Genomic DNA, 21,367 nt, shown 5'->3' on the forward strand with positions numbered 1-21,367 from the left:
TTCCAGGACACGTCCCCAGCAGATGTCAGCAGAACATTCCTGGAAGATCAATTCAATGCACTTTTTCAGCAAATGAAATCATTGCAAAACCTCCACCACATCATTCAAGCAAAGAAACAGAAGTCTGTGTTTGACATGGGCAACAGGCTTGTTTAAATGCAGCTGCTTTTTATGCATAGGGGGTGTGGTGGCACAATGGGTTTGGCCATGTCCTGCTCTCTGGTGGGTCTGGGGTTCGAGTCCTGCTTGGGGTGCCTTGCAAGGGACCGGCATCCTGTCCTGGGTGTTTCCCCTCCAGCCTTACACCCTGTGTTGCTGGGTTAGGCTCCAGTTCACCGCGACCCCGCTCGGGACAAGCAATTTCAGATAATGTATGTGTTTGGGCATTTGATGCTTTGTGCATAATAGCAGGCAAAGACCAAAACTCATTACTCTGTAAACAAAATAGTTACAACCATCTCACCGAGCAATAAATTTCTTCTTCCAGTCTTAGAATTATCCTCCGTGATTAAGTTAAGAGCATTGTCCTTAAGTTCTGCTAAAAGCACTCTCTCTTGCCAAATTTTTAAGAAGCTAAAGCTCATGTACATTATTTTGTATAAAACATGATCATAAATTGGCAGTTGCAGAACCCGAATCGCTCGCCTTTTCGTGATCAGTATTCGTATCACTTCTCAGAGGATGAAACAACACCCTCTGTGTAAAGTACAATGCCATTACCTTACTTGATTTACTGAGTGATCTGCTGAAAACCCCAAAAAACCAAAATTACTGCCATGTGCCTGCTTTTTAACAGGCAGAGTCTAAAACTGTTCAGACTGACACGTGCAAGGCAGTAGAACAAAATATTTGAGAGTAAATATGACTAGATGTTGGTGTTTCCAGACGTTAATTATATCCATCCATTTTCTGGTGGCTGAGCTGTTGTCAGATTAGAATAAGCACAGCTGGCTGGCTTCTCGTGGCCCATTAGCTTGTGTTTCAGTCAAGGCTGAAAGCAACACACCTTCAGGGACACTGTTTTCTGCTCAGGTAGAGCAGTGTAACCAGGAGCCAGACGTTGCATCAGGAAAAGCGTGTCGGCCAAAGAGCTCTGTGGCAAAGTGAACCCGCTCTGTTCTCCCGCTTGAAATGTGCATCACCAGCAGTGCCGAACTTCCCGTTAGGCCCTGTAGGCACAGTGCCTAAGGCCTATGGAATTTCTAGGGCCAAGAAAGGAGGGAAAATTTTTCAAAAGGAGAAAAATAAGGAAAAAATAAGGGAGAAGACAAGAGACATTCGTGTAATGCAACTAAAACTTTACAATTACATTTCAAAAACAATTTTCCAGAAATTCAAGGTATTTCAATTCACACGCAGTCTGAAATAGCTTGTCCCGAGCATGGTAGAGGCAAACCGGAGTCTAACTCGGCAATACAGGGCGCGAGGCTAGAGGGGGAAGGGACACACCCAGGACAGAACGCCAGTCCATCACAAGGCACCCCAAGCAGGGCTTGAACCCCAGACCCCCCGCAGAGCAGGACCCAGCCATGCCACACCACGCCATAGCACGCCACCACACCCCCAGTCAATTCAATTCATTTTTATAGAGCACTCTTGTCACGCAATGACACAGAGCACTCGAACACAGGCATAAGGCAAAGAAACAAATACATCCGACAAAGAAACAAAGAAACTACAGAACTAGCGTAATACATTAGCAATGCTTTTATAAAGCTATAGGAAAGGAACAGAAGGTCTCAACTCAAAGTCGAAGGAGAAAAAAACTCTGTGGGTACAAGTGCCAGGGACTGCCCAACCCTCCTGGGAATTCTAGATGAAATGGGACTTCTAAGTCAGTGGCAAGTCAGTGGCAAGTCAGGCAGCATGGTGGCACAGTGAGTAGCACTGCTGTCTTATAGTGCCTGGGTGGTGTGAGAGGGTGTGGGTTTGATCCCTGCTCATTCTGTGTGGAGTTTGCATGTCCTCCTTGTGTCTCCATAGATTTTCTCCGGGTGCTCTGGTTTCCTCCCGCACTCCAAAGACATTCTGTTCAGGTTCACCCGTAGTGTATGTGTGACCCAGTGTATCTAGCTGTGTAAGTCACCTTGGTGAATAAGGTGCGTGGGCTGATAACACTACATAGAGTTCGTTGCAAGTCGCTTCGGAGAAAAGCGTCTGCTAAATAAATGTAAGTCATTGTCGCTGTATGGTAGCGTGATTTCTCAGTTGAAGAAGGTACATCTCGTCCATCATGGCAGTTGGTATTGTCTAAAACAGTTAATTTATTTGGCTTCTTCATCAGTCGCATGGTTTAGTATTAGAACAGTTTAAAGGGCGTGATATCAATCGACGTCATTCCGCTGGTGTTTACCCCTCTTTTTTTGCACGTTTCAAATCCAAGTGCTCAGGACCGCGAACACCAAAAGCCAGCTCTGATCACCACATGGACCACCATTCTCTTTAAGGGGAGCCCAGCAAAGCCAAGCGCCCCAAGTCTGCGCTCGCTGTCCGTGGTGCTGAAATCGGAGCAGGCAGTGAGCAGCGCCACCGGCCCGTGGTCCTTTAACTGCCCACGGTCCGAACACAATAACCATGGACAGAGGCGTCGTGTTTGTGTTCGTCGCGTTATATCCCACAAATTAGCTCTACACATGTGTACCTGTGTGTGTCGATCACGAATAACGATAGCATCTGCCCCGTTTTGTGTAGCGGCTTATCTATAACGGAAAGGTCGACCTCGTGCCAAATGAGCTTTGTTCCCACCGGTTTAATTTTTAATTCTGTCAACATCGCGCAACAATGAAGCGAGGACGTGGTTACTCGGCGATGCCCTGAAAAGACGCTTTGCGATTCTGCGTGGGTTCTCCTGAGCCTCCCTCGGTCCACCCACCCTGCCTCCCTCCCTCCGTCCCTCCGTCCCTCCCTCAGCGGCTCTCTCACCCCCCACTCCACCCCATCCCACCCCACCCCACGCCTCGCCCTTCTCCAGCTAAGAGGAGCCGTGCCCATCTCCAGCAGGCTTCACTCCACAAACATGTCCTCAGAAGAGCAGCGGCGCGATGAGGCGGACGAACCGACTGCTTCGCTGAAAGTGAGAGGAGCGGGAGCGCGCAAGTCCGACCGCAGGTAAATCGGCTCGCGACGACGCGACAGCGCGAGGCGTCCTCCTCGCGATCACTTGTCGTCCACGGACGATTCATAAGTTTTGCGCCGTGAAACTTTCCATATGTGTGCGCGCGCGCGCGCGGAGCGTTTGCACGTTTCAGTGCGGTTCGTCACAGTAAACGGTACCATGTTTTAACGTGAGAAAGGAAACGGGCGACACTTGGATCATTTCTCCACCAAGTTTGGCTCAGCCAAGTCGGAGCTGCTTTGTTAGTAATCAAACGCAGAGATTTTACAATCACTAAAAATACACGCGCAAAAGATAGAAGAGCGGGAATCCCGTCATTTAATGACTGAGTGGTTAATCCACGCGCCGTTACTGCGTTTTTGCGTCGGTAAAAACCCACCAGCGAATCTCTCCACTCCCGCTACGTCCGTGGCTGTAGATGAGGAGGTTTGCGGTTGTGGATCCACGGGTACCGTGGAGTGGGCTCCTGGTGATGCTGGGAACGGTCCTCGCAGTCTCCTCCTGTTTTCACGACGTTCGCGAGGAAATAAAGTTATTGATCATAATTAAAGGGAAAGACGATTGACAGGATCGCTGCACGAACCGCTTCGCACTGCAAATGTTTATTTTGCTCTCATGGTTTTCAGTCCTCCTTCTTCTTTTGTCCTACAATATTGACTCACCCTTCAGGGGAAGAAAAACTCAATAGAAACGACAAACAGTCATTATGTATTTTTAATTATCTGTTTGGCCATTGCATGCCTCGGTGTGGCGCGGTTTACTTCTTCAAGTAGGGCAGTGAATCACTGAGTGATACGAATGTAACTGCGTTCACCTTCCTTTGCGCGTTTTTCCTTCTTAAACAAATCTGCCCGTAGTTTTGTTTGAGACCCTGCAGCGCATCTCATGTTTTCGTTCGGTTATTAACCTAAAATCGACTTCCGAGCGAGACAATAATCTAAAAATCCTTCCAGATACCGCTCAATTACTTTCATCCCCTCCAATTAAACCGGTAAAAGCTGATAACCAGATTAATCATTCGCTTCATTCAGACAGAGATCATTTTGCCCCAGGACCGCGCTGCACTGCTGGAATACTGGAGGGGGAGACTTTTGATTTCAAACGGGAAAGGATCGGGTGGGGGTGGGGGGGGGGGTGGGGGGGGGTGTCTTCGCACAATCTTTTTTAATTGATACAAATATCATGACAGTTTTTTAAAGAGTAAAATTAACTATGCGGCGTCCATATGTTGATCTAAAGCATATTTTTATTGCTCATCTAATGCGTATTTTACAGTGATGTGACATGCCTAAAATATGTGATACGGTGCAGTTTACGCATTCAGATATTGCATTTAATATTTTGGTTTTATCTGTTCTGCTCTGATGTTGTCTGCTACATCTCTGAACCGATGAGAGATAACAGGATGAGAAGAGTTTGGGTAACTGCTGTAATCTTTATATACATATGGCGCATTTTCTGAGCTCTGAGACATAGACATGTTAGCGGCTCCAGGTTCGATTTCCCTCAACATCGCGTCCTTAAAACGGTTTTTATCCCCCTTTCGGTGGCAGCTGCAAAGATTTTGTTGCGTTGCCCCGCGTTAGATAAAAAAAAAAATCCCAGCGGCCATCATTAATTAGTTAATTAACGTTTAATTACTTGACTAGAATGACTTAACAAACAAACACCGAATGTAATCCATCTGAACTGCGTGTGGATGCCATTAAAGTACATCGGTTACAGAATAGCTTTAAAAGGGGGTTTACACGTGTGTGTCTGATGGTGAATCCCTCCGGATCACTGGAGCATTGGTTGCAGCTCCTTTGGCTTTCGGCATCTTTTCTCGAGCTTGGCAAGTTCTCGGTTTGTCAGTTTTGTGTAGGAAGGTGGAGGCGCTCAGCTGCTCACCTGCGACAGGTGTCACCTCCGGGCTGGAGCTACGTGGATACATAACCGTTGTATAACATACAGTGCTTCGCAAACGAAATCCTTACCGAACTCCCATCACCTCCCCTCAGTCAGTTGAACTGCAGATTCTCCTTAACTGAAAACGGCCCTGGGATTCTGAATTAACACTTTAAAGCACGCGTTCATAGCGCAACTGAACATTTAATGGCTGGACGTGTTTGGGCCGTTTGGATTTTACGCACGCGGTCCTTTGAGAAGGAAGCTACTATGCAATGAGCTGCTTGTTGCTCTTTGTCCAGTAAAATGAGGAGGTGGCGCAGGTTTGTGTTACGCATTTAAATGAGGGGGTAACGGTGCAAAAAGCGCTGCTATACAGGGGTGGGACTGCAGTTTCCTTTCATGTAACGGCGAATTCCTTAAACCCAATCGCATGGTCAAGATAGGAGGAAAACACATCCCCAAGGACTCAGTGTGTGTTTTATCACATATAATCTATTCTGGTACTGCATTCTGTGCCAAAAGGAAGAAATGAGCGCGAGGGTACCGCAGAGGATGCTGTCCTACCCCTTTAAACATGCGCGTTCGTACGCGAAAGGCGCGTCTTGCCGCCTTCAGGCTGATTGCGGTGTGTGACAGACGCAGCTGTTACAGAAATTATGTCAAAGCGGGGGGGGGGGGGGTGCGAGCCACAGAAGGATCCTCCTAGGAGAGCAGACGAGCGCTAGAGGTGTACATGGTATCACACTGGAAAGGAAAGGATTTGATCGTTTTCCGTGTGACAGACGTAATAGCTCTGCGTTTTTCTGTGCGTAATTTCGCCTCTAAACCCAATTCATGATGTTTGGTTCTGCAGCGGTTCTTCACACCTCCCTTCAACTCCATCTCTGAGCTCCACGTCTGCGTCTCCTTTGTGAAAACGCACGTTTTTTTGTCTTTTTTTTTCTTTTGAGCCAACACTCTTGGTTCACATCTGCGTGCCCTACATTGGCGCTGCGAGTTTCCTCGTTGTTTCTGCCAGAATCCAGCCCCTAATATGATATTGTTCGTTCATTCTGCACGTGACGCACAGTCGCTGAACCTTAGGACGTATCAGCGAGCACTGGATGGTTCTTGATGGTCTTCGCATGCTTGTATAGCAGAGTGGTGATGCTCTGGAAGACTTGGCAGGTGACATAAGAACAGTTCCAGCTCCGTGTGCGTGGCCCAAATAGATAAATGGCAGGCGAACACACCCCCACTGAGGGGCACCGCGCTCTGCCTTATTATTAATTTCCATTCCGCTGTCGCTTTATTTGTCCAAGGCCACTAACTGTGTTATATAATCAGCTTCACAGTGATTTACCCGTTTATACACCAGCCAGGCTTCTGCTTACTGTTTCAATTCAGGAAAAGCCCCTGATCGAGGGTACGACAGCAGGAGTGGGATTCGAACCAGGATCCGTCGTAGAACAAGGCGACATCAATAATCCAATATATATTTATAATTGCATCACTTAACGAGTTTTGGGTTGAAATTTATGGCAAATTAAATTGAAAAAGCAACCTTATTCATTACACTTTTTCGTTTAGCTGCTGCTTTTAAACAGCTGAGTAATTTTGGGCAAGTACCTTACTCAAAGGTATTATAGCCGAAGGTGGGACTCGAACCTACCTTTGGGTCCAAAGGCAGAAGCAGTGGCTATCAGCTGTCCTTAATATTGATGGTATTCGGCTCGTAAAGACCTGACCGCTGCTGTTGTACTGTAGGAAAGTCCCTTAACCAGACAAGCTTTAGTAGACATTTTTTTGTAAACTTGGTCTTCAAATCACATCTGACTTATGAATGTCGCAGCTTGTTAGTTAGTCAGTGTTGCTTCTGCCGGATTAACAGGAAATAAAACCTTTAGCCCTAAGGAATATTGCGTGTGCGACACTCCCACGGGTCCACATTCGTGCCATAAGACCGTTACCATAATTTAATTTATGCAGTCGCAAAATAACTTGTCAGCATGTCCTTTCTCAATGGAGAACTGCATGATGCTTGGATAAAACTCTGTCGCTGGATTTTTGTGCGCGCTAATGGAGATATTCAGTGATGCTATATAGTCTGCAAAATGACAGAGCAGTTATATGTGTGTGTGTGTGTGTATGTATATATCACGCCAAGGATGTGTGTGAACAGGTGTGTGCGAACGTCTGCGTGTCTCATATCCTAGTATATAATAGCATAAATATGGGCGCGCGTGCGGTGTCTCGTGTGCGTGGTTCTCCGACACACACAATTATCGTTTTCAGGAAAAAAAATCAGGTCACCGAGTGCGGAATGATTCTTCTATCGTGTCCCGCACATCTCATCTGCGGTGAGGTCCATCGCTGGTCGTTCACAGCAGGACACCTCGACGGAGAGGCACTCCGAGTCCGATTGCTCTTTAAAGTCCTCGTCTTTCGTCTCTTCGCAATCCGCTTACGAACACTGTGGGCTTACGAACGGAGAAATTCGGAGTGGAATGGGAAAGCAGAGACGTCGGCGCGCCTGGATGTTTCCCGCATCTGCTTAACACTTGGACGGTCAGGTGTCATCGCTGCGCTCGACGATGGGAGGCGCGCGCTGCTCTGCGTTCGCGAGGACTCAGGGCTCGAGAGAGGGACGAGATCCATAGTTCTTAGCGTCACGGTGTTGCGGGTTCCTCGGCCTTAATGAAGAGGGATGGGGGACAAGGCTGAGAGGTGGGGGCGAAGGATCGGGTGCTTCATTCACTTAGGAGCGCGCGGCAACGACATCAGAGCTCCGGCCACACACACACACACACACATACAGTGACACACAGACACACACACCTTTCAACGCGACCTGCGCGTCCACTCGTCAGAGTACAGTGCGTCTCTTCATAGAGCATCCGCACGTGCGAGTCTCACCTGTCCCCTCGTGCCCAAAGAACAATCCTTGCACCCGCGCTCTCCTCCAGGTAAAAACCCGTCTGTGCCTTGCATTCCTCTTTACGTTGCGTCCAAAGCACGGTGCTTCACCTTCAGCTTTTCTAGAACTTTCCAAATAACCAAAGCATTGTATCAAGTGCCGACGTTAAGACATTTAAACCGTTTAATTTCATGTAAGGCCGTGTAGAGATAGTATTACAACACCACGAACACCGTGTCCTAACTTTGCAGCAATCAGAACCCAAGGATAAAATAACACTAATTTAGTGTTAACAAACTGGTGTTGATCTGGATTTTAATTTCACTGTAAATCAACCCCAACTGTATTTAGGTTCACTCACACACACACACACACACACTTTCAGAACCACTTGTCCCATACGGATTCACGGGGAACCGGAGCCAACCCGTTAACACAGGGCCTAAGGGGGAGGGGACACACCCAGGATGGGACGCCAGTCCGTCGCAAGGCACCCCAAGCGGGACTTGAACCCCAGACCCACCGGAGAGCAGGACTGTGGTCTAACCTACTGCACCACCACACCCCCTATTTAGGTTCACATTAACCCAAAACCATATTGTTGGGTAATACATAAACATTTCAGTAAAAGAGCATTACAATATGATGTATTATGTTGAGATACGTTCTGGAGAGCAGCAGAGCTGTTTGAGAAGAGCTTGAAGAATATGTAGTTTGCTGGCGTACGGCTCACATCCATCTCCTTGGTTAGTAGGATTCCTGGAAGACTGGGTTTTCAAACAGCCGCATGTAGACTCACTGAAATATGTGAGTGAAGAGATTCATAAAAAGGAATATGGGAACACATGATCCCAATATAAGTTTTCCACAGTGGGCATCAGTGACACCTGTGAACACCATATGAGTGACCCATTGTAAGCAGTGTATCTAGCAGTGTAAGTCACCTTGGTGAATAAGCTGTGTGGGCTGATAACACTACATAGAGTTCATTGTTAGTCGCTTTGGAGAAAAGTGTCTGCTAAATAAATAAATGTAATGTAAACATATAAAATGCCCCAAAAAAAGCACACTGGGATCCTCTTTACTTCTGTTTTATTTCTGCAGTGACGCTTCTTTCGTGCAGTTTGATGGTTTAGTGGTGTTTGATTTCCTGAAAAGGAAGGCTGTTTTTCGTCAGGGCAGTCATTCTTACCCCAGGTATATCTGTCACATATATTTGTTACAAAACTCATAGCAACAGAAGTGAAATAGGGCAATAAACCTAGAATTAACTTCTTTGTAACTAAACTGCAATTTAGTATTTTCAAATTTTTTGGGGGGAAAAGCCCTGAATAAACACTTTCTAGAGTTACAGTTTGTGCTTACAAATTGCTGATGTTTTAAATTCTTTAATTAGCTCAGTAGCTCACTTAAATTTCCATACATGTCCAATACTTTGACTCCATTCTTCTGGTTCAGTGATACAAGTCCCCAGACTCAGTGCTGCCAGAGAGCAAGAGCTCTAAGTTTGTTTGAAATCTTTGATCCAAGTGCAGAGTGAGTTTGAAGTCATTTTGTTGGCTGTGAGTTAAGCACCTCCACACATCCGAAAGCCAGCACTGTCCCTCAAGCCCAAAGGGGTTATTGCGCTCACCCTGGACGGATTCCCAGGCTGTGCCTTTCTAGAACCTGTCGGTGTAGAGCAAACCTCCAGTCCTTATAACAACAAGAATTGTGCTCCAAGCCATTTTCTGCATACCCGCCTTATGTGTGCGCTTACTGTCTTTGGTTATAAAACATCTTTGTTGCACCCAGAGGAGGAAAACCTCTTGGGCTGCATGGCCAGGCTCTGTAGGGAAAGTCAAGATCTCTCACATTCCCTGGTTACTTAGTGTAGGATGACATGGAAGCAGGCGATGGGCACAACCTTGAGATGCGGGCAGCATAGATACAGTAGGGTTGTCAGAACACGTATTTCTTTTTTCCAAAGATTTGAGCAGATGAGATGGATGTGGACTTTTTCAAAATACATGGTGTATCTGAACTGGTATGTGTGAGTTGCAGCAAGTACTGAGTTGCCAAATGTGGTGGTGTTTCATAAAAGCTTCTAGGTATCATTGTGGTGGTAGTAGATGCCCTCTTACCCCTTCCTAGCAGAGTGGGGTCACTTGTAGCCAGTGATGAGACAAATAGTGATGGAAGTCTGGTCACAGTGATGCTTCACTCACACTTCCCTTTCATCTCTACATGTCATGTTTCTTATGTGAGGTTTATTGTTCTCTTTTGAAAATTTCAGTAAAACTCTGTCAGCACCATGGAAACATGAAGATCATTTTCTCTGAGATACATCTCTATACATCTGGGATGTTGAAGGATTCATTCTAGTACAGTTCAGATTGGGGTTACTCATGAGCAGTGGTTAAACAAATTGGTTATGTTTCACACAGTATGTTCCTGTCTTTAAAGTCAGTACTTATGTATATCATTGTCCCTTATTTTATCCATGTAATCTCTATAAAAGTTGATTGCAGCACATATCACATGGTGACACAAATGTTTTTATTAGGCAAACCCCCTAGCCATATGTAGACTTTCTTAAAGATGTGAGTGAAGAAATTAGTCCATAAATTTGTAAACCAAGGATATTATGCGTGGACAAAGTGTCCACACGTGTTATGAATGCAAAATTTATTCAGCATCCAGAGGAGGAGTAAGATACTGAAGTTGTCAGTGGTAGCAATAAGCAAGGGGCTGAAAATAAGCATCCAAACTGGACATTGAATCATCTAGCATTTCACCACTGTGTGGAAATTCAAACCTGAATGAACAATTTCTGTCGATGAGATACTACAATGACGTATCTCTATCAATAAAAGATGTAAGGTATACATAAAATATGTCAAATTGATATTCTGCCAACCGTGTCAGAGCACGATGTAACTTCGTGGAATTTGTAATTGCTGATGCTCGAGTGGAGCTCCAGTAGCTGATGTCACGTCTCCTGGTTCAAGATGGAAGTTTGACTGGTTCTCTCACCTATGGACTCAATCCTTTGCCAACCAAGTCTGTATGTTTCTAGGAGATGGCTAATGTGGCTCATATGGACATAAAGCGCTGTTGGAAGTGTGGTCTATGTTAATGCTACGTCAGCTGGTGTGGCATCAGCTGTGCAGAATACGGCAGTTTTTATTGGCATTGCCATCAGTGACAAATGAGAGCGCTGTAACGATTGTTGTGTAACTACAACAGGTGGGTTAGGTAAGGTAGCGCTAAGGTAGCCCCAGGTGTTCCTATGTGTCACTGCATAACTCTTACTTGAGGTGACGGCCAGTTCCTCCCTTAACAGCAAAACGAATCCTCTTCATTACTGGTCCATGAAGGGTTAGACGTAAGCCTGATGGGTGAAGGAGGTGCAGCATCCCGAAGACCTGCACGCACAACAGTCCTGCGCTCCAGTACGGAGAAGCAGTTTTAGGAGTGGAACTTGCAAAGAGGGAAGATATTTTCATGTTCACTTCACAAAAGTTAGAAAAAAGCTTATTGCTCATAAGGTTGTACATGTTCTGATTATAATTTTGTAAATTACTTGGATTTATTCAAGATGCATTAAAATATTTACCCATTTATAAGGATGCATCTATGTAAATGGGCATAGCCCACAGGGCAGTCAAAGGATCTGCATGTCGATATCTATAAAACCTGGTCAGTCCCTAAACGCTAGCTAGACTGGTACTTTCTTTCGCCTTTGGCTGCTTGGTGGTCCTGTTCACAAGAGGTCAAAAATGAAATCAGTCGTTTCTCTTTTGTCTTTGATGTGCTGGTATGAGCTCCCTCTCTCCCTCAGAACTGCTGAATCCCTGCCAGCTTCCATGAAAGGACTCAATGCATCTGTTTCGGAATAATTTCTCTCTTGATTGCCTAACAGCTACATAAATTCATATCAGATGTCTGTCAATAACCTGTATCCTGTCAGACTCAATTCTCTGGACAGCTAGGATACCGGACAAACTGTGCTTCAACGATGGTGTCTGCATCTTCAGTTCTTCACCTGTTGAGACATGCACATTTTTGTTTACTTTTATTTGTATGCCACTTTGGAGAGAAGCATCTGCTAAAATATAAATTTAAATTGAAATCTCACTGGAGAGAATAAGTTGCATAAGAGCTTTATACTAGGGACTGGTTCTGGAACATATACTGGCAGCCTCTAGGTTACAAGTCTGTCTTAAACTACAGTGCTACCTTCTGCCCCATTATTGCTTTATGGATAGTTTAAGTAGCTACAAGGAAATGCCATCCTAGATCATAGTGACAGCAGGAATAATTTTATTGTTCTCAAAAAGCTGAGACATTTTAAGTTCCCCATTCAGAATGGGAGCTTTTTTTTTGGACAATTTAACAATAAGAAGGAATAAACCTACTGGGAGAAGTGAAGAATAACTAGAAAGATAATTAGATGAATAACGTTGTTTTGCAGACCCATGTCATCTAGTGGTTGACCTCTCAGCTTGGAGCCTCCATCAGAGACATTTTAGAGGATTTGTCTGGACTCAGACTGAAAGTAGATGTCCTGGGTGTTCACACTTCTGCTTTCATTCATCCACTTATTGTGCTCTCACTCACCAGAGTGTCTCTTTCATGCATTGCAGCTTCCACCCTCCATGCCCATCCCACGTGCGCAGTCAGCACAGCCCTGGTGCCAAGATGGTAACACTATCCAGAAATGATCCTGTGCAGTGTTTGTCGGGGGGGGGGCGGGTGTAGTGGTGCAGTGGGTTGGACTGGGTCCTGCTCTCCGGTAGGTCTGGGGTTCGAGTCCCGCTGGGGTGCCTTGTGACAGACTGGCGTCCTGTCCTGGGTGTGTCCCCTCCCTCTCCAGCTTTATGCCCTGTGTTGCCGGGTTAGGCTCCGGCTCCCCGTGACCCCGTATGGGACAAGCGGTTCAGACAATGTGTGTGTGTTTTCAGTATCTCCAAACAGGCATTGTATTTGTCTTTATGGTGATGTAGCGGGTTTGGGAAGATGTGGAGGATGTTACTGTAGTCAGATTCTTAAAGGAACCCTCTTATTAAAAGGTCGGGGCATTATCAATTTAATTTAGAGTCCATTGTAAGAGCACATTGCAACTTGGTAGTGGTTTCTTCCCAGTCCAGTAATGTTCCTCACACTTCCAAGATAAATGAGCATTAAGTCATAAACTCTCCGCTGAGAAACTCCGGAAATGATTACACCATTACCTTATTTTTGAGTTGCGGCACCATCAAGCTATGTTGATCTTTGAAGGCAATCACGTTACATCTCTTGCAAGCTAAAGGTTTTTTTGCCGCTTCTTTTGTGCAGTCAAACTGCCTGTGCGGAAAATTACTCCTCTAACACACAGCATGCGTGTTCTCCTCGGCTGGGAGGGTTTTCGAAAAGCAATTGTCCTCCCTGTATGGCTGGTGTGTCGAGAGGCTGCGTCTGAGAAGAGCGCAATGGAAATTAGAGCTGAGGGCCGAGTACCTTCAATGGGAGCTCAATCCATCTGCACTCTTTGCATTTAAACACGGACTGTGAGCCTTATGAAGGCTGGGGTCAGCGGGTAACGGCACTCGTGTCTGTTATGCGATGATGTGATGTGGGGAAGACTACCATTGTTGGCAGCTGGACGAGTCCATCGTCGGGACTGGTGTGGAGGGGGGAAGGTGGCAACAGCTGATGATGGCTTTGTGTTGCCGTGTCATGCATGTCTACTTGCGTTCACTGCTTCCAAGTTAGCATGGCTCTTGTCAAATTCCTGTGTTCCCCAAAGTACGACTGTCCGTGACTAAAACTTGTGCCGCACCTGACAGTTTTGTCTTGCAATATTGCATTATTTATTTTCTCCCTCCATATCTGTTTTTTGCATCCTAATCTTTGAAGTCTTCACAGATTTCATAGTTTTGTTTTGAATAGCCTTTAAATGCGTGCTTTCGTCAAAAAAAAAAAAAAAATCTGTTAAATTTTGAACAGAGATGGGCCACTTAGATGTTTCTCAAGAAATTATTTTCCTCACTGGCATTTCAAAAGTTTGTGTTGAGGTTATTTTACTTTGCTCCCAAAAAGGGACTTAATACAACGCACGGAGAGAATGCTGGAAGACAAGTCTAGTTTCAATTCTTGACATTCAAGAATGCTCCATTGTGCACTCCGTTCACTACAAGATCTTTTCATGGTGAATGCCTTGACATTTGCAACAAATGCCACGCAGAAGGTCCATTTATTTGGTTGTTTGTAGCTATGTATTGACTCTGTGCTTTTACCTGCCATTTAAGTAATCTATAGGCGTTCTGTTGCTTGTTGCTGTCCATTTTATTTGTTTTTATTTATTTCTTTGGCTACAATGCTCTTGATAAGTCTTCTGAGACAGAGAGCCACTCTTGAAGGTGGTCGTTTTGAACAAAACGGAGGGAATGAGGTGCTTTGTGGCACAAAAGCAAGTCTGGAGGCTTCAATCAAGGAACATCCACCCCAAATGTAGTTCTCACGAACTATTTCCATCCGACACAAAGATGAAATGCAGTTTTCACAGATGTTTGCCAATTGTGCTTGTCAGTTTAAACACCAAGAAATGTGAAAAACCGCAAAAGGGAAAAGCAAGGGAGAAAAATATTCACTGTGGAACACAGAAAAAGTTCAGCGTCTCGGTGTGTGGCCCGTGCTTTTCCGTGTACAGGTCCACCATAGACATTAGTGGACATCAGTGAATGTTCCACACTTCAGTTCCCAGAAAATTTATGCAGTTGTGTACGATACTTACATCAAATCCAGCTCTTACAGGGTAGAATGGTTAGTGTATGCTGCATCTGGATAAAGGTATTTGCCAAGCGTTAACACTGCATGGCAAATAAAATATGAAGACTGCATATTTTATGAGTCAAAGTATAGCATTAATTTGGAGCTTATTGCTCATATAACACCCTGTGGCAATATAAATCCCGCTGAGAATCGCATGAATAAACAAAGCTGACAGATAAAGGTATGGGAGTTGGATGGTATTACAGTTCTTACTTTTATCACACAGGTTCACAAGAGGTCTGTCTAGATGGCAAAGTAACATGCAGAAGCCAACAATTGTTTTTGCCCTCTGACAGAGCAGAAGGTAATGAGCTTTGGCCGGTAACAACGCATCTTCTGCCCCCCACCTTTTCCATCATATTGTGGAGCATGAGATGCTGTAAGGTTATTCATATCCTGTGAAGCAACCCAATGAAGAGCAGCTCTGCTCCCAGACAGCTTCTAAAGGAAGCAGGTAGAATGGAACTTTACTCATCCGCTTGATCTGTCTTTCTCCCTCTTGACCCCCCTGCCCCGTTGTCCTTCTCGATTCTAGTTTTCCACTCTGCCGCACTCTTTAGCCCATGACTACAATGCATGATGGAGGGTGAACATGTGCTGCACGAGCCTGTGACAGTCATTAGCCGTCACACCACGAAGTTTGACCATTTTGAATACCCATGTTCCTCATTAAAATATCATGCACGTTATTTTAGCAGCCAAAACATGTTACTTACACCAGTTGGGAATTTCCTCTAAAGAAAATTCCTGTGTATGCTCTAATGACCTTGACAATAGGGTGAAAAAGAAGGTATATTATGCCTAAAATTATTTCTATACAAAAGCACCTCGCTTAAAGAGCCCTGGTTGTACAGAAGTGGATACGTGTGTACAGATGGCTAGCGCTTTTGCCTACCACAAAGTCCAATGACTCATTCTGGCGCACAGCTAATTGAGAAAACATTCATTACTATTTCTGTCCAAAGAACGTTTCACCCATACAGTCAGTCAATCGCCATGCTTTGCGTTTGGATAAAACGGAGGATCGACAGAGGTATGCCAAATGGAGTACAACACGGCGATTTTAAATGTCCTACAAATGGAATAGTGTGAAATTATGAAGTGACATGTACCTGTAACATTAGTAAAAATGGCATAATATTGGAACAAAATCCCAAAGGCAACAGAGGAGTGAGAACCAGAGAAAAATGCTCTATTGTACATATGGGTATATATACATATATAAACATTATATAAGAGAAACATGCATGTGTTAAATTATTTAAGCAAGCCATCAGGCTCTACTATGCTATCTGCAGTGGCAGGAAAAAAGACTCAAATGACTCCGGGCCCAGTCTGGATTTAGAGAACTAATTTTAATTTTTGTCTATGAAGACTTAATGGAAACAGAATTTCATTTGAAATTGAGAACTTCAGAAGCAGCTCAGGCCCATTTCATCCTGTCCTTTCAGTAGATACACTAGGTGATGCGTTTTGGAGATAAATCTAGAGGGATCGATACACATTGTCAATGAATAATTGCTATAAAAGATTTTGGTGCTTCCCTGATTCTTAAAGGACCTCCTGAGGTTTCCATAACTGTTTTGTTTGATCCCTGTTTATTTCATTTGTTTTCTCATTTTTCTCAATCCCACCCTCCTTCCTGTATTTGCTCTGTCAGCTTCTCTTTCCATTATGCTTACTGTCATTCTCCCCTGCATCAGTTATTTCATTGCTTTTGTGACTATTGAAGTCTTTGAAAAGTTTACTATACAGCTGCATATATTACTCTGGAAATTCAGATTAAATGCAGTTGTGAGAAAACCTTATTGGGTGATCTGAATTCTGTATGAATGGCTCAATGTTATTTGATCTTCATAAAGATCATAAGAAATAAGTAGTTTTATTTAACACACACAAATTTTACATTTCCCTGTCTACTAAACACATGGTTTTAATAGTCAAGGTCATTCCGGGAAAAAGCATGTAAACCTTTAGTGTAATGACATCCTGAGAAGAGGGTAATTGAAGTCAGATGTCCAAACAATCAACCAGGTGTTCCAATCTGTTCACATGTGGATTTGAGCTACCCTACCACACTAAAACCATACAATTTTGGTTACCTGCTCTTCACAACAGAACTGAATTGAAGTGCAATATGGCCTCATCAAAAGACATTTTGGAGGATCTCAGACGAAAAGTTGTTGAAGCTTGTAAGACTGGAAATGATGTCTAAAGACTTGAGCCTCCATCAGTACACAGGCAGTTAGTTTACAAATCAAGGAAATTCAGCACAGTTTCTACTCTCCCTAGGAGCAGGTATCCTACAATGATCAGTTCAGGAGCCTGCCGTAGAAATCTCAGACAACTTTCAAAGACTCCTAAGGTGACAATAGGCATATGCAGGCATTTCTTGCACTTCATAATGTCTGTTTGTATGTCGACTGTAACAAAAATACTAAAGAGTGGCATTCGTTGGAGGTTATTATGGAGGAAACCACTTTTCTTCGAAAAACATTGTTGCCTGTCTTAGGTTTGCTAAAGACAACCTGTATGTTCCACAGTGTCATCAAAACAATATTTTGTGGACAGATGAGTTATGTTTGGCAGAAAACATTGGATAGCAACACCAAAACTTCATCGCAACTCCAGACTGTGAAGCATGGTGGAGGGAGTATAATGCTGTGGGGCTGCTTTGCTACCTCATAGTCTGGATTGCTTGCAATCATTGAGGGACCAATGATTTCCAATTTGTATCACGATATTTTACAGAAGAATATCAGGGCATCTGTCTATGATCTAAATTTCAAAAGAAGTTGTATAACGTGACAAGGATCCAAAACACAGCAATAAATGAACAACAGAGTGCCTTAAACAGAAGACATTCCATATTTCAGAGTAAGAGTCCTAACCTCAGTCTCATTGGAATGCTGTGGTGTGACCTGATCTTTGCCATTTAAATAAGAAATTCTAACATTATATATGAACTCAAGCTTTTTTGTATTGTGGCGTGCAGCACCGTGGGTTTGGATGGGGAGAAGAAGGACGCGGAGGCAGCGTTCATAACAAACAATTTATTCAAACACCAGCATAAGGGAAATAATGCTCTCGGTCTGAGGACCCCTTCTCCTCCAGGACCTGCACTTGCAGCCAGCCTGCCTTAGCACCCCTAAGCTCTCCCTAACACCGTGGCAGACACAGTCAACCCACCATTTCCCCCCGAAGTGGCCCCAGCGGTTACAGACATTATTTACAGATTTCCCACAATGCAACTATTTACATTAAATCAGTAATGCGGGTCGTTACAGTATAGAGGATCTGGCCAAAGACCTCCTCACTTCTGAGGAAGTCTGATCAGTAGCTGCAGAAATCATTTGGTTGAAGTTATTGCCAGCAAAGGAGGTTCCATTAGTTACTAAATATAAGGATTAAAATATTCCTTCATTGTTTACTGAACAACCACATCTGTTCAATAAAAATGTGTGTGTGTGTGTGTGTGTGTGTGTGTGTGTGTGTGTGTGTGTGTGTGTTAAACAAAGACTGCCTTTATTATGACTTGGATGAATATCAGATGACATTTCAAGAACCGTTCATGCAGAAATCCAGATAATTCCAAAGAGTTCACTAATGTTTTCTCACAATCGTACCTTGACCAAGGGACTACAGCAATGTCTGTTCTGGGATCTACAGTGACTCTTGTCCTTGTTTTTGTTGAACGCAGCTCTCGGATCGGGGCCATGGAGAAAATAAGGGGTTGATGACAGTGCTCTTACACTCCTGCTAACAGGAAACAGAGCTGGTCCAGCTGCAGGCGAACATGGGTTGTCGGTAGCGTTGGCTTGGGGCTGCAGGCTCGAAGGGGCTTCCCAGGCCTGACGTGAAGGTTTATTTATTTATTTTCTTAAATATTTATTATTTATTTATTGTTAATAAACAGGGCCAGAATGTTCCCGAGAGGCGCACCACATCCTTCTCATTGTCAGACATTCTGACAAGCTTTTGGTTTGCTCCCGCTCCGCTGCTCCGACCTGCCTTCACCTCCCTGGCCCAGACTGACAGAGAGGAGGCGTCTCGGTCCATGAGGGAACTGTACTAGAATGTGTGTGGGCGGGCAGGCAGGCAGGCGTGCTGACATTGTGCAGTAACGCTGTATTTGCTTAAATCAGCGTGCTGCATATACGAGTGTTCTCCACATCTGTGGAGTTTCCTCTGTGACCATTTTTAAAAACTACCAGAAGCTACCTTTCAAAAGTTGAAGTGCTCCCTGGAATCATCCATCCGTTGTCAAGAATCGCTTCTCCCAAACGGGGTCAAGGCAAACCTAACCCGGCAACACAGGGAGCATGGCCGAATGCAGAGGGGACGCACCCAAGATGGGACGCCAGTCCATCGGAAGGCACCCCAAGTAGGGATCGAACCCAAGGCCCACCACGTCCCCCTCTCCCTGGAATCAGAGTACCCTAAACTGTATTTCTTTCGCTATCATACCATCAAATCTGAAGGCCATGTGTATTGCCTCTCACTTTGAAAACATCCCTTTAACTGTACATTGCTCTGGTGAATACACGGGTAAATGATTTGTAAGGGCTTCACTGCAGTGTATCAAACGCTGTAAGTCACCTCGGACAAAGGTGTCGACTGAGTACTGCATAATAATCATTGTAGATCACTTTGGAGAAAAAAGCATCTGCTAAATGGCAAAATGGGAAAGTTTTTCTGTCACGGCATCACCAGCTCCTGTTTTTGTTTGCTGCTGAGATTTTTAGAAGACGACAGCTGGAGATGTGGGGTTCTTAAAGATCGAGACCTCTAAAAAGTTCCCTTTTTTCCCATCTGATTCACGCATTTAGTCACTGCCAGCGACTTTCTGGACTCGGAATCCATACTTCTTGGTTTTGCGTAGCGCAACAATTTATGGTCTTCCTGCACCAGGCTGCATGAATTATTTATTATTCAATCTCTACCTCGCCAAACAGAGCAGCCCTCTAATCCATGCCCATTTTAGCGCTCCTGTGCATCCACTGTGGAAGGAAAGAAAATCAGTTTCCCCACTGAAATATTTCCTCCTCATGTGACCATGTGAAGCATAGTGATGTTGCTCAAGATTTTAAGAAGTGTAATTGCATTGTAAAAGGAAGAAAGAGTTTATTTTTTCATAGTTCCCTTTTTTGAGTGACTGAGATGAAGTTAGTGTGCAAAGCAGGTGTTTTGCCATCTGCAAAGAAACAACGCGCCTGCCCAGCGGAGAGCGAGATTTCCCGAGCGAGGCTCCGACAAACTGTGGTGTGCAGCTGACTTGTTTAGCGAATTTACTGTGATGTGTAAGAGTATCGAAAAGGCAGGCTTCCAAACTTCAGGCCCTGGATCCCTTTCCTATCAAAACCTGTCAGCCGACTGAAATTATGACATCATCAGCAGCTCGTAAGGTGTCTCCATTGTTTTAAAACGAAGGGACATCAATTTCGCCGCTGCTGTCGGCCTGCGAGTGATTTGTGAGTGCCATTATCCACAGAAATTGGTGCCGCAAAAAAAAGCCAACAGGGGACGGGTGAACAAAAGAATGGTAGTGGCACCAGACAGGAGGGGCAGTGGGCGCGTTTTGTCCCCTAGTGCAGTTGGGCCTTTTTGACAGCCGTTCGAAATGAGCCTTTTTCGAGGCCCCGCAGGAGACGGCTGAAGCCGTGACACCGTCAAGCAAAGTGACGAGCATCCGCACCTCTCGAGCTCCTTTCCTCTCACATTTTACACTCTTAAAAAATATAATGAGAGCAGCATTTTACTTATCCCAGAGTTCCTGAGGGTTAAATGCTTTCTGAAACGTTCTTGATTCTAGATTCATCCCGCCGGCAGAGAGCTTCCTTCAGGTTTATTTGACGTGCTAGCCCATCTGAATTATTGCCATCCAATTAAAGAGCCGAAATTAATTCTTCTCTACTTCATTTCTTCAGGAGAGGAAAAAAAAAAAAGCAAACAAACTGCTGAGCTTGGGAAATATTTCCCAAACTCTGTCATAGTTCTTTGGCAATACATTATGCATTCTATTTTCAAAATCGTTGTTCTTTTTGTTATAGCATATTTCAGAGCTGAAATTTTAATCTGTACTATATGCGATGGTGCAGAAAAAGCATCGAACTAAGGCTGAAAGATATAAGAGCCCCTTAACACACTGCGGTGCTCAGTCTGAGTCTGTCGTGAGCCTTCGCAAGACCTGCAGAGTCCTTGTTGACGACGCTTCTTTCTCTAAACAATCCACGGTCAAAGTAAGCACTTATCAGCCTCGCACAGGAGTAGTGTGGACCCACCTCTCAGCGTCTGCCCTTCGATCCCTCACCGGAGAACGCAATTTACTGCCTCGGGCTGTGTGACATGAAGAAACAGCTCTGTAAGGCCAAGATAAATGTCACACTGAAAATGCCACAAATATAGATCTATATATATATATATATATATATATAAAGCTGTATGCATATTCATCTGGGGTGGGAAATATGCATTCATTAGGAAAGGGAGGTGTTTCATATTCAGTTGGCAGAATGACAGTTGACCAAATTGCTGGTTTTATTGAGGGCATTTTCCATCTGCAATCTGGTCCTTTTGGGCAGAGCAGGGTGCGTGTGCGTTGCGTTCATTCGTTCTTTCATTCAGTATTAAAGGAGAAAAAAAAGAACTTTTTATTGTTTCTGAGCGCACAC

The 21,367-nt window shown here is 44.5% G+C and overlaps 1 protein-coding gene across 1 annotated transcript in view; it reads left to right on the forward strand.

The window, feature by feature from the left end:
• The first annotated feature begins 3,015 nt into the window (after positions 1-3,015).
• Positions 3,016-21,367, forward strand: part of chrm2a (cholinergic receptor, muscarinic 2a) — a 64,086-nt gene continuing 45,734 nt past the window's right edge. Inside the window, exon 1 of the mRNA XM_018729787.1 lies at positions 3,016-3,108. The gene's annotated coding sequence lies outside the window, so the exon portion shown is untranslated. The remainder of the gene's footprint in view (positions 3,109-21,367) is intronic.

Source organism: Scleropages formosus, chromosome 21 (assembly GCF_900964775.1).
Source record: "Scleropages formosus chromosome 21, fSclFor1.1, whole genome shotgun sequence".
In the NCBI taxonomy this organism is placed as follows: Eukaryota; Metazoa; Chordata; class Actinopteri; order Osteoglossiformes; family Osteoglossidae; genus Scleropages; species Scleropages formosus.